Here is a 13,531-nt window from a genome sequence, read left to right on the forward strand (position 1 = left end):
CTGAGCAAAGAGCTGAAGGAAATGAGGGAGAGAACTGTATTCATCAGGATTCTACAGAGAAACAGAACCAATCAGAGATTTTCTTTCTTTCTTTCTTTCTTTCTTTCTTTATTTCTTTCTTTCTTTCTTTCTTTCTTTCTTTCTTTCTTTCTTTCTTTCTTTCTTTCTTTCTTTCTTTCTTTCTTGTGTGGAATTGGCTCACACACTTATGGAGACTGAGAAGGCCCTCAGTCTGCCACCTGCATGCTAAAGACCAGGAAAGCTGGCAGTGTAGTTCTAAAGGCCTAAGTCCCAGTCTGAGACCAGATGAAGACCAATGTTCTAGCTCAGTAGTCAAGCACAGAAAGAATTCTCCCTTCCTTTGCCTTTTGTGTTCTATTCAGGCCCTCAGTGGTTTGGGTGACCTCAACCACGTTGGTGAGGGCCATCTGCTTTACTCAGTCTACTGATTCAAATGCTTATCTCTGCCAGAAACACCCAGAAATAATGTTTAAGCAGCTATCTGGATACCCTGTGGCCCAATGAAGTTGACATATAAAATTAACCTTCACAAGAACCAGGTGGCTATCTGCGCAAAGCTTTGCAAGTCAAGGGAACAACATGGGGCATATTATAATTCTGAAGAAGATTAACAAATACCTAGCCATTCATTAGGTTCTCTAGTGTCTCTATTCACTTAGTTCAGATGTACAGGAGGTGAAGCAGCCTTGATGATCATGTTTCACTGCTTATAGTTTCAAAGGCCCAAGGCCTCGCAAACCACTGATGGAAATATCCACAAATAGTTACCAAAAGTAAGCTAGGTTATGCAGCAAAGACTTTTCTCATGCTAGCTCTGTGATCTTGAACCAGCCATTTGCTCTTTTTGGGCCTCATTTGTTCATCCGAAAAATAGGAATATGACTGTTTCTACCATCAAAGGTTACTGTGAGGCCCCTATGAAGTAATCACTAGAGAAGTGCTTTGCATCTCTGAAAATTTCAGGGATTGTTCTTACTGGCCCGAAAAATGTCCTCCCTGCCAGGGAATCAAATTAGTCATTAGCCTGTCTCCGCACCTCAGCAACAAGGTGGTCACACCGAGGCTTCAGCCAGTATGAATTCTGTGATAGAAGTTCAGCTCAGGGCTGGAGAGGGAAACAAGGGCCTTGTGTAGGGTGTAAGTACTCTTTGTGCCCACCTTGGTCTTATGCAAAGGGCTGATGTGAAGGGTTGACACTTTGGGGGGACTGGTTAGATATCTTGTATTAGTTTTCTATGGCCACTTAACAAATTACCACAAACTTGGCAACTGTAAATAACATTCATTTATTCTCTTATAGTTTTCATGGGTCAGGAGTCTGGGCATGGCTTAACTAGGTCTTCTACTTGGGGTCTCACAAATCAAGGTATGGAGTGGGCTGGGCTTTTTTCTGAGACTCTGGGGAAGAATCTGCTACCAAGCTCATTAGAGTTCCATATAGTCGTAGGACAGATGTACATTTTCTTTGCTGGGGGTCACTCAAGGGTTATTCTCAGCTTCCAGAGGTCACTCCATATTCAAAGTCAGAAAGAGTGCCTTGAATTCTTATGCTTTGAAACTCTTTGACTTCTCTTTCTGCCACCAGCTAGAGAAAACTCTGCTTTCAAAGGTCTCCCATGGTTAGATCAGACCAGCCTGGGTAACTTCCATATCTTAAAGTCAACTGACTTGGAACTTTAACTACATCTGCAGAATCCTTTTACAATATTATCTACATTAGCATTTAATTTAATAACCTGAGAACAGATGTCTTACAGAATCATCTTTAGAATTCTGCCTACCACATGTCCCCATGGAGTTATTAGAATTATGTCAATAACTTCCCTTTGAGGGCTACTTTAAGCTCCATAAAATAAAACAAAGATTGCTCCTCATGGTCCTACACATAGAAAGGAAACAGTACATCAGTCCTTCTATTGTCTCTGTATTTTTTTCTCTAGTGGTCTGGCTAAGGCTGTACCCTGGGCACAAATACCAGTGATGTTCAGAAAGAGTTGCAGTTCCAACTGTCAGTTATCATCAATAAAGAAGAGTCTATTTCTCAGGCAGGAAACTGAATGTCCAAGGCAGCCCCCAGACAGGTGGTGAGAGAGATGTTTCTCAGGGCAGTTGGAGAGGACCAAGGGCCAATTGGGTCACAGCCTTTCTGGCAGAATGACAGGACGAGACTGCTATGGGGGAAAAGATTTCTCAAGGCTCAAGACTTCTCAAGACTTCTCATGGTCTATCTGCAATTCCCCACACAGAAATACTCTCTCCATGTCCCTCTGAAAAGTAATTTGAATCCTATTAAGCTGAAGTGTTTCTTTTTTTTTTTAAAGCCTACAGCACCTGGTCTTCCTGGGTGGTCTCCCATGCAAGTACTAACCAGGCCCGACCCTGCTTAGCTTCCAAGATCAGATGAGATCGGGCACGTTCAGGGTGGCATAGCCATCGACAAGCTGAAGTGTTTCTAAATAATGATGTAGCCCACTGGCCAACAATCCAACATTGACAGGGCTTGGTGTTGGAGGAAACCATAATATCCACCTAGAGTGATTCCAAGTAGGCAATCCATTTGGTATCCATGGGCACCTGGGTCAGTTGGAGATGGACCATTTTCTTTTTGGGCCTTTCCATTCTAGTATGGAAAGATGCAAGGCCTCAGCCCATTACTTCTTTTGATAAGAATACTGAATTTCTATCTGCATAGTGAATGATGTAAGAAACTTTGATCCTAAACACTGAGACCAAGCAAAGAAAGATAATGGCTGAGCCAAGGGTCGGGGGGCAGCCTGGAGGGCCATGTGGGACCTATAAAACAGTGCCACTGGAAAGCCTCAGCCATCTGCCACTAACAATCCCCAAATGATCAGAGGAAGGAGGGAGAGAAGATGTTCTGGGATTGAACACAAATGGCTTTTCCTAAGTACAATTAGAGCAGCAGTTTGTGTAATTCAGAGAGAAGAATCCTGAAACTTTCACCTCAGGTCTAGGGCGAGAGGGCAAAAGAGCTGGCTCTGTTCTCATTAAACAAACAAACCTGGTTCAGTTTTAATTGTTACTCTCTTTTTACAGCTATGATTATGCTGAGACAAGTCTCACACTTCTTCCTCCAATATAACATCAAACAAGCAAAACCCAGTGAAGCCAGTAGAGAAGGTGGTGCAGAGGTAATGTGAATGAATGCACGAAAAACAGGAGATAGTTAAGTAAGAGAATATCAAGAGAGAAAAGGTGACTGGTGCTGCCTCATTATGTGACAAGGTGAAATTTTGCCTCCTTGGGAAAATAGGGTTCCTTTTCTGCCTAAATGTCGTAGAGGGGTCAGGAAGAGTTCTTTCAAAGGGCTTCTTACCAGATTTGATCACCCAGGATATAAAAATACTAGACTTGGCAAGCAGGAATCACTTGGCAGCTGTTATCCTCTCCCTTCCTCTTCTTTATTCCTTTTTCGTTTGTATCTGAGCTGAGTTACCTGTTGCTTTTAAGAGACGGGAGTCCACAACTTACTCTTGTGTCAAACATACCACTGGGAATCCAGTGGCCCCACTCTCCTTTGTCAGATGAGGCAGACTTTCCTGATCTCAATTTCATTTGTCCAAAGAATGGCATACTCAGGAGTGGAGCCTAGGTCTTGTTCTTTAGGGATGTCATTATGAGAAATCTGGTAGGAAAACAAAAGTCTGAAAACCAGAGAAAATAGATAAATGCTTGATTTTTTTTAATGCAAAAATGGGCTCAGGAATACTGACTAGACCAATGATCATGTAAGGTCATGGTAGTGATGAAAAGCTCATATCCTCTCAAAAGAATCAGTTCCAGATAATTTTATAGGTTGATTGTTTTATCAAACTTCCCAAGAAAAGGTAATTTCTCTTCTCTATATGTTGTTCCAGAGATCAGAAAAAGTGGGAAAGGTACCCACTTAAGTTAGGAGGCTACTAAAATCTTGATGCCAAATCTGGATAGGGACAACAAAATAAAAAATTTACAGGAAATGTCTTTTGAGAATATACATAGCAATTGCTAAACCACATATTAACTAAATCTAATAGTGTGTTAAAAGCAAAACATAACAAGGAAACAAACAAAAAGATTGCATCATGCTCAAGTAGAATTTATTACCAGGATGCAAGAACAGTTCAGGATTGGGAAATCTATCAATGTCATTTATCACATTAATACAGTTGGGGAAAACAATGAAAAAATACCTTTATAGGTGCATAAGAAACATTTTCTAAACTTTAACACCTATTTGTGATAAAAGAAATTAAATGGATATCCCTCATCCCTATCAAGACCATCTATTAAAAACCCACAACAAATATCACACTTAACAGAGGAGAAACTTTAGATAGGAAGCAAGATGAGGATGCTGCTATCATATCCCAAATTAATATATAAAGACCTAAAAAGAAGTAAAAGTGTAAGGATTGTTAAGGAAGAAAAAGAGTATTTGGAAGTGATGTGACCATTTACATAGAAAGACCAAGAGAATTTCATAAACTGTAAAAACTAATGAAAGAGTCCAGCATGTTTACTAGATAGGAATATCAATATTCTAATATCGATAGTATCTTCTACACCAGCAGTAACCAATTAGAAAATATAAAGGCATCAATATGGGACTGGATAAAGGAAGTATGGAAGCTGTAAATGATGAATTATAGGAGAAGAACTATGAACATAGGTAAATCTCAAAATGGTAATGTAGAGTGACAAGAATAGGAAGTATAAACGGACTACATTATTAGCTACCACTTATTGTGTACTATGCTCCACACACTATTCTAAGTGTTTCTCACTTAATCCTCACCACAACCCTACCAGGTTGATATTCATAGTATTCCTTTATAGGTAAGAAAATGCAGGAGCCAAGAAGTTAATAAGTTATGGAGGTAGAGTCCCAATCCAGCCAGCTTGGCTTCAGAGGCTATGCTTTTACCATTGTGCTAGTACCCAGTGCCCACTGGGGCATGGAGTGGCCACAAATTGGTATGTAGCATCCTCGCAATGTGTCCCTCACTTAACAATGCACCTTACAGTTTGTAAAGCACCTTCTGGTCCAAGATCACATATGGTCCTTATGAGACATTTACAAATGAAGAAAGTGGAGCTCAGAGGCTAAACAACTTGTCCAAGTAAAGGAAGGAATCAGGATGAGAACTCTGATCTTTTGACTCCCACCTCGGTGCTTTTTCCACTATGCTACAGCCAGGGATGCCAGGGCAAGGCTGGCAACTATCTGTTGCAAAGCACCTATTTTCTGTTTTGTTTTAGTTTTTTTCTTAGTTACCTTTTTAGATTTCCAAACTGCATGGTAAATGCAATAAAACTGAATTACTAGAAGGGTGAAAATTAAGACATAAATTATTTTTTATTATTTTATTATTAAATTTAATAGACATTATCAAATTTCTATAAAAGTTTTGAAACTCTCAATTTCTGTGCTTATGTCATTGCAGTCTGGCACCGATCCATGCACCACACTTTGAGTAGTGCTGTTCTAGGGTTGTCCATCCATTCAGGCTTCCATCCCTGTCATTCTCCTCACTTTTCCCCAGAGACCCAGGAAGGAAGCCTTCTTCCTCCCAGTGTTATCTGAGAGATCACCAGAGAGAGAGAGTGCCACCTACTAAGGAGCAAGATTACTGTTGGGAAGTAAAGTGATGCTAGAAAAGAGGGCCCGTGACCCCCAGGCCCAGCAGACCACTCAGCCCCCATCCTGGAGTACACCTGTGATAGGGGCAGGCATGCATAGCAGAGGAGTCAGGAGAGTAAAAATCACCTGGAGTGATGAGAAAAAGTAACAGCAAGAAGAAAGACAGTTTCTGGTTGATGACAGAGGAGACCAAGTTTTCCACCAGGTGTGTGATGTCAGAACTCTGTTTCTGAGGGCTTTAGCTATATATAACCACCAGGCAGCTGCCTGGTGGGCTCCTCGGAGAAACAATCTGGAGGGACTGCTTTGCTCAGAGGGACTTCTTCCAGTGCAAATGTCTTTCAGATGAACATATGACTTTGCTCTGGATTGTCCTTTAACAGGTTCAAGGAACTGGGGATGGATTTGGGGCAGGGTCTGTTTCACGGGTGTGCAACCAGTTTAGTTGCTTAGGGCCCATGCTGGGTTTAATGGTCTTCTGTCCCTATCTTGAAATTCTTAATAATTTTGAAGAAGGAACCCCATATTTTCATTCATACTGGACCCCACAAATTATGTAGGCAGTTCTGATATGGAGTTTGTGTCCAACAGGGAAACCCGCAGGGCGCCACAATGAGGTGCCACTGAGTGAGGAACGATCAGGCTGGGTATTCTCCTACATGACAGAACAAAGATGCCAAATCCCCTACAGAGCAGTAGAGAAATTGACAGTCACTGCAAATCACATATTTCTCCTTGTAAATCAGACAACATCAATTGTCATTGGGGGGAGGGATAAAACAGTATTGAGAATTCCTAATGATATGTTAAGATCTGCTGTTTTTCCAGGCTGAAGTGAATCAAAGATTGTGGTCTTAGTTCCATCTCATGAGATTCCAGTGGATTCTGGAGAAGGATTAATTTATATCAACAGTTGCTTCGCATGCATTATCTCTTAATCTTCATGTCTTTTCAAGGTAAATGTCATTCGCCCTTTTTATCAACAAAGAAACTGAGGTACAGAAAAGTTAAGTGGTTTGTTTCAAAGCCTGTTCTTTCACACAGATACCACTCACCTCTCAGACCCTCTGGGCTCTGTGTGGAAGTGGTGGACCAAAGGAAGAGTGTGCCTCCAGATATTGGCACCAGCCTCTGAGCAATGAACATATGAGAGAGCCGCCACCAGGCTGTAGCCTGTAAGGAACCACACTTCTGGGAGTGAGAAAGTTTGTGGAATGCTGGGGATCTGGGAGGGTGGGGTGACCTCCATTAGTCTCACACATATACATTTTCTCTCAGCATGACCCACCAGAGCCCCCTCCTTTGCCTCACCCTCTCTCTCTCTCTCCTCTTTGCCTTCTGGAGCCAAGAAAGACCCCTCTCTCCTCTTGGACAAGAGCTATGTATTTGACCCTGTGCTTCTGGGTCCCTTTGAGTGACCTGCTCTCAGACAGCCCTAGGGCGAAGGTGATTTTAGAATGGGTGGAAGGCAGCATGGGAGGGACCACAGGCCAAGAAAGAGGCAATAAATGGTCCAGAGATGTACGCTGCTCTCCTCTAGAAACGGAGCTGCACAAATATGCTGCTTCCATTTCTCCTGGGAATTCGTCGCCTCCTCTCTAACCACCTAGAGCAACATTTAGAACTGATAAATAGTGACTAAGTCTAGGATCTAAGAATGATTATGCTCAAGCATTGGTGAGTATACAGTAAATCAAGTAAATCTTCAAACCATTTGGTAATTTGTCGAAAACTCTCTTCTCTGCAATTGTGCATTTATCAAAACATTTGTTTCGTATTGGCCTCTGATGTCAATTCCCCTGTTGTCCCTACCTGGACTCTCCCCATCAGTTGTCCTTTCTTCTTAGCATTTTTAATCTTTTCTTTTCTCCTGTTCTTTTTCCTAAGCTTATAACCCTTTTTATCTCCCCTATGAATTTTTTTTGAAGAAAAAAATATTTATTTGTGTGCTTGTTTCTTTGTTTACGTTGTGGTAATGTTGGTTAATAACATTTTATAAGTTTTAAGTGTACAAAATTATAATTCGATATCTGTATACACTCTAGTATGCTCAGCACCGGAAGTTTCATTTCTATCTGTAACCATTCACCCATTTTGCCCTCCCTTCACCCCCTTACTCTCAGGTAACCACCAATTTATTGTCTATATCTATGTGTCTTTTTTCTTTTGTTTATTTTTTGTTTTATATTCTATATGTAAGTAAAATCACATGGTTTTTGTCTTTTCCTGCCTGACATCTCAGTATAATACCCTAAAGGTTCATTCATGTTGTCACAAATGGCAATATTTTATCTTTTTTATAAATGAGTAGTATTCCATGTGCACATATATACCACATCTTCTTTATCCATTTATCTGTTGATGGACTCTTAGGTTGTTTCCATCGTCTTGGCTATTGGAACCTTCGTACACTGTTGGTGGGATTATAAATTGGTTCAGCCACTAAGGAAAACAGTATGAAGTTTCCTCATAAAACTAAGAATAGAGCTACCATATGATCCAGCAATTTCTCTTCTGGATATTTCTCCAAAGAATATGAAAAAGATATAATCAAAAAGATATATGCACCCTTATGTTCATTGCAGCATTATCTCTCCTATTTCTAAAACAAACAAACAAACAAACAAACAAACAAGCAAACAAACACCACAATAAAACTTCTCACTCCTTGTGAGGCTTGTCTCTCTCTTGATCAAAATTTTGCAATAGTTGCTCTACGTGTTACCTCCTCTTCCTTCTAGTAACTTAAGGCCTTGGATCTGGTCCTGTCCCCACTTATCCCAAGGTCACCCATTACTGCTTCATTGCCAACACACAAAGCCTCATCCTCCTGTACCTGCCAGATGACATTCAGCCTCATATTCCATTTCATCCTAGAATCCCTCTCCTTCCTTAGCTCCCATCAATCTTCTTGAACTACTTTTTGCTGCTCTTCTGCTCACCTACAAAATTCTGTCCCAGCCTTTCTGTTTTACTCTTTTATACTCTTTCCTTAGAGACTGCATCCACTCCCCAGATTCAGCCATTATCTCTGTGGTAAATTCAAGAATCTGTCTCCAGTCCTTCTAAGCTCCAGGCTCATATATGGAAACACTTGAGAAGTGACCCTTGCATATTCCATGAGCACCTCTAAATCTGTGTAAAACTTAACTTATATTCTCACCACTACTCTCAAAATTTCACAAGTGTTCTCTATTTTGGGAGTTAACATTACCCACCCATCTATAGACTCAAGCCAGAAATTTGGAATTCATTCTTCTCTCTTCTGTTTTCATCACTTTCTAAGCTTCCTCTTCTCATTTTCCACACTCTTTTTGGATGAGCTCATCTACTTTGGCTATAACCACCCCAAATCAATCTTCAGCCCAAATCATGTTCCTAATCTCCAAATTTATGAGTCCAATGCCTAGTAGATGCCTCCAATTGATAGCCTACAGGCATCCAAAAGTCATTGTATCTAACTTTTAACTCATATTATTCCCAACTTAATTCCAGGCCCGGTCCTACTCTATTATTCATTATCTTTATAAATAACATCTCTATCCAATCAGTTTTCCTGGCAGAAATCTGGAAACATCTGCCCTGACAACATCAAATCCATTATCAAGGTTTGTCAATTCTACCTGCAGAATATATCTTATAAGCCCCCAGAAGTCCACTTATGTACTCAAGGTTAAGGATTTCTGATTAAGATGCTAATTAATATGACACAAATATCTGTTTCTAATTTAAGCTTTCTTCCTATGCTCTGGACCTATTCATGTATTCATGCTGAACACTTTCACCTGACTGTTGCTCAGGGTATTCAATATATCCACCACCAAACTCCTCATCTTTTCTCCTTTGTTCTCTGTTCACTCTTTATTTTTGTCAAAGAACCACCATCCTTTTGTCCTATTCTGAAAACCTCTGAAGCATCTCTATCTCACTCTCATCCTTCACATTCAGTTTTGTTGATTCAGCCTCCTCCACAATACTCGCATTCATTTTTCCTTCTGCATTTCTCTCCCCACTCTCCTACTTCAGTCCATCAGGAGTTCCTGGCTCCACAAGGATCTGTTTGCCTAGAGTCTCTATGCTCTCTTCGACTTCACTTCCAAATTTATCCCTCGAGCCCAGCTCTCATCATGGTGCAGCTATGCTCAAAAACAATCTATGGCTCCTCTCTTATTCTATGATCAAACCTCAACTATCATTCAAAACCTCGTTTGAGAACTAAGCCTTATTTTTTCCAATTTCCTTCCACATAGCCTCTGCTTTGAAAAATAGAACTGTTTATTATTCTCCAACATTCCTTGAGTTTTCTACCCATAGATCATGCATGTGCTTCAAGCACTTTCCTTTCATCTACCTTTGTTCCACAAAACCTACCTTTCTTTTAAGTCCTAGAGCTAATGTTGACTCTTTCTTAATCTCTCACTGAGAAGAGTTCATCACTACCTGAATTTCATATTACAGCAACTCAGCTTACTCATATTTTATTCGTTATCTAGTCCTATTTCTTTCTCCACCACCAGATATTAAGCTCTGTGAAAGTAAGACCATGTATTAGTCCTCTCTGTATCCCCAGGGTCTGGCTCATAGAATCAAGAGGTTCCTCTATGGAGTTCTACATCAAATATAGGTGTTTGTGAAAATACTTATTTCTCCAAATAGGCTTCAAGCCAGGTCAGGGTGTGGTCAACATCATCTGTATCTCTCTGTTCCCAGCACAGAGCAAATTCTCAAGCGGTGTGGTTGAATAAAAAAAAGTATGGGATAAGCCAGCTAATACTATGAAAGCTCATAATTTTTTCTTCCCACTTTAAGGTGTATTTGGAGAAACTCTATAAGGTCAGCTAAAGCCCTAAGTCATCATGGCACTATGAGTGATATAGAGCAAGGGAGGTAGGTGAAAGTATGTGAGTGAGGAAGTGAGCAAGGGAAGAAGAGAAGGAATAATAGTGTGTGAGTGAGTAGATGAAAAGGAAGGGAAAAATAACTGAGCCACTGAATGAAGGAAGGAAAGAGTGAATAAGAGAGTGACTGAGTAAGTTAACTAATTTGATGAGCAAGCAGATGTGTAATTGAGTGAATAAGCAAATGGATAAATAAATACATTCTTTCTCCTCTGTCTTTGGGGACCTCATTTAGTTTTCTGGGCTTTGTGATCCCTTAACAGATTTTAGGCACAGTTTGGAAGAATTTCCGCTTCCTTAGGTTTTAAATTGCAGTCCACTTAGGCTGTCTGCAAAGATGATGTACCCTCAAACTATATATATGTGTGTGTGTGTGTGTGTATGTATATGTATTTATGTACCCTCAAACTATGTATGTATGTATGTATGTATGTATGTATATTTATATATACACATACACATATATATACACACACATATATATATTTAATTGCCATGAAACAAATTTTAAAAATTGCCATTGAAAATTCAATTAATTATTAATGTTCTTTATCATTTATCAAGTGCTGGTTGTTGCTTGTAATCTTTAAAGAGAATTAAATTAAAGAATTAAGAAACAATTATGTCTGGGGAAAAAAAATAACCTTTCCTAAATCTAATCACCTTCTGATGGAAAACTTCGTGCTGAGGTGGCTGGGGAGAGAGAAGAGGGAGAAGGGCGCCCACATGCCACTGAAGCTCCTGCATCTGGTCTGGGGGGAAATGAGTTGTGACCTGCCAGCATGATGAGGGAGAGAACAATTCCTTACAAGGGCTCAGGAAGCAGGACTGTGTCCTGCTCACCTACCTGGTGAAGCAGACTATTGCTTGGGTGGATGGGAGCTCCTGTGCCTTTCCACACCAAGGGGCCAAGAGTACCAAGAAGGCTCTGACCTGTGGAGGATCTGTGGACCCCCTTCCATGCCTTTCTGCCCCTTATCACTGTGGAGAGGAAGAGTTTTTGCTTGGGGCAATTGGGGTAGGGCAAAAGTTATAGGGCTCTTGCCTGGGAGAACTGTGAGAGCCTATGACCTTTTCTCCGAGGCAGATACCCCAAAGAACTCGGGTTAATGCGGAGCCCTGGTGATCGTTTCTTTAAAAATGTGGAAACAGTATTTCTGTGTGCTACTACCATGGCTGAAAGAGAGGCTATTCCTTAGAGAAGTGTCCAGGTAGGTACATGTGTTTTATGCTAGGACACCACCTGTTCAGTGCCCATAGACTCTTCTCTAAGGAATATCCTCTTTCAGCCATGAGACTAGCACCTAAAAATGCTCCATTTGCACATTTTTCAGGGGCAAACATCAAGGCTCTGTGTTCAGCCTGAGCTCTTTGGGATCTCTTCTGTGGGAGAAGAGGTCTTAGGCACTGCTCAGACTGCTGTCCTAGTAAGATGACCACTTGGGAAGCAAGAGACCTTGATCTCATAGGTACCCTACTGAGCTACCTCAGAGCCATCAATTCCCATTACCCAGGAATTTGTGCCTGTGAATGTGCAATCTTCAAGCTTTCTCTTGACCTCTATTTCCTTATCCCTTTGAGTTTGGGTTAGAGAAGTGGTTCTCAAGCTTTTTCGTGCATTGGAATTCCCTGGAAGGCTTTTAAAACACAGATTACTGGGCCCACAACCTGGAGTTTCTAATTCACTATGTCTTGAATTTCTAACACGTTCCTATGTTATGCTGATGCTGCTGGTCTGGGAACCACTGGACTACATGGTACCAAAATGTGTGTTGCTGGGTACAAAGCAGTGTCCCATCTGGTTACTCATCACCTGCTGGAAAAATATCTATGGCCTGGGGAGTCTCCACACCTTTTAGAGATAAGAAGCAGACTGATGATGGTTTCCAGACTTGCCTTAAGTCCCACTGCCAAAAACAGTGAAGCTAAAATCTGAAACCAGGCTTTCAGTGTCCAGACCTTGCTCTGCTTTCCTCATACCCCATGGCCTAGGGAAATCCCTAGTTTATTTTCTAGCTTCCACATTTGCCACTTCTATTTGTAGTGCCATAAAGATGGCAATAACCATGATACTTATTCATAGTTTAAAACATGCCAGGCAGTGTTCTCAGAGCTTTATAGACATTATAGCATTTAATTTTCACCCTAACTCTAGGAATCGGTGTGCTATTATTATCTTCATTTTAAAGATGAGAAAGCTGAAGCACGGAGAGGTCGACTCACTTTCCCAGAGTCACAGAGCTAAGAAGTAGTGAAGCTGGCATTCAATCCTGGGCAGTCTGACAGCTAGGTCTCAGATTTGAGCACTGTACCCCAGGGATGATGGTACTTATAGAAGGCTGTCTTAGGTCTCTGCCTTGCAGGGAAAGGCAGCTCAGAGAACAGGATCAGGCTCTTGAGAGACAGGACTGACCCTGGGCCAGGCGGAGATTTCCTGATATAAACTTTTCTACAGGTTTTGACAGAGTACCTCTTGTGCGATCTGTCTCATGGCTGAGGCTCCCAGTCTCTTCCCTGTGTCATCAACCCCAACCCCTACATAACCAGGGCTGTCTATCAAAGGGAGACCAGGCACACTCAGCAAGATGTGAGATGTAGTAGTCAGGGCACATATGTAGGCATGTGAGCCTGCCAGGCTGGCTGCAAAAGTCTTGATTGCATAATGGCATTTAGAAAATGGCACTTGTCTTTTCTTTGAAGACCTCTAAAATGATGAATTGGGGCTTATTGAAATAGCCTTAAATCAAGGCTTCTATGCACAACAGCTTGCTCAGACTTATACAAAGTGAATTTCTCTTTGGAGTATCTGATACCAGTAGCTCCCTACCACTGGCTGCCTTCTGGGGTCAGAGTAATGGAGGATGAAATCTTAAAATCAAAATGACCCCACAAGACAGTGTCTGGATGGGGACTCTGAGGCCCTAAGAGGAGAAAAGTCTAACCTAAAGGCACCCAGCAAACCAGTCAG

General features: G+C 41.2%; 1 pseudogene; it reads right to left on the minus strand.

Annotated features, from left to right (window-relative positions):
- Positions 1 to 2,340: 2,340 nt before the first annotated feature.
- On the minus strand, positions 2,341 to 2,459 carry LOC111733381 (annotated as a pseudogene).
- Between the last annotated feature and the right edge of the window lie 11,072 nt (positions 2,460 to 13,531).

This window comes from Pteropus vampyrus, unplaced genomic scaffold, assembly GCF_000151845.1.
Source record: "Pteropus vampyrus isolate Shadow unplaced genomic scaffold, Pvam_2.0 Scaffold556, whole genome shotgun sequence".
NCBI lineage: Eukaryota > Metazoa > Chordata > Mammalia > Chiroptera > Pteropodidae > Pteropus > Pteropus vampyrus.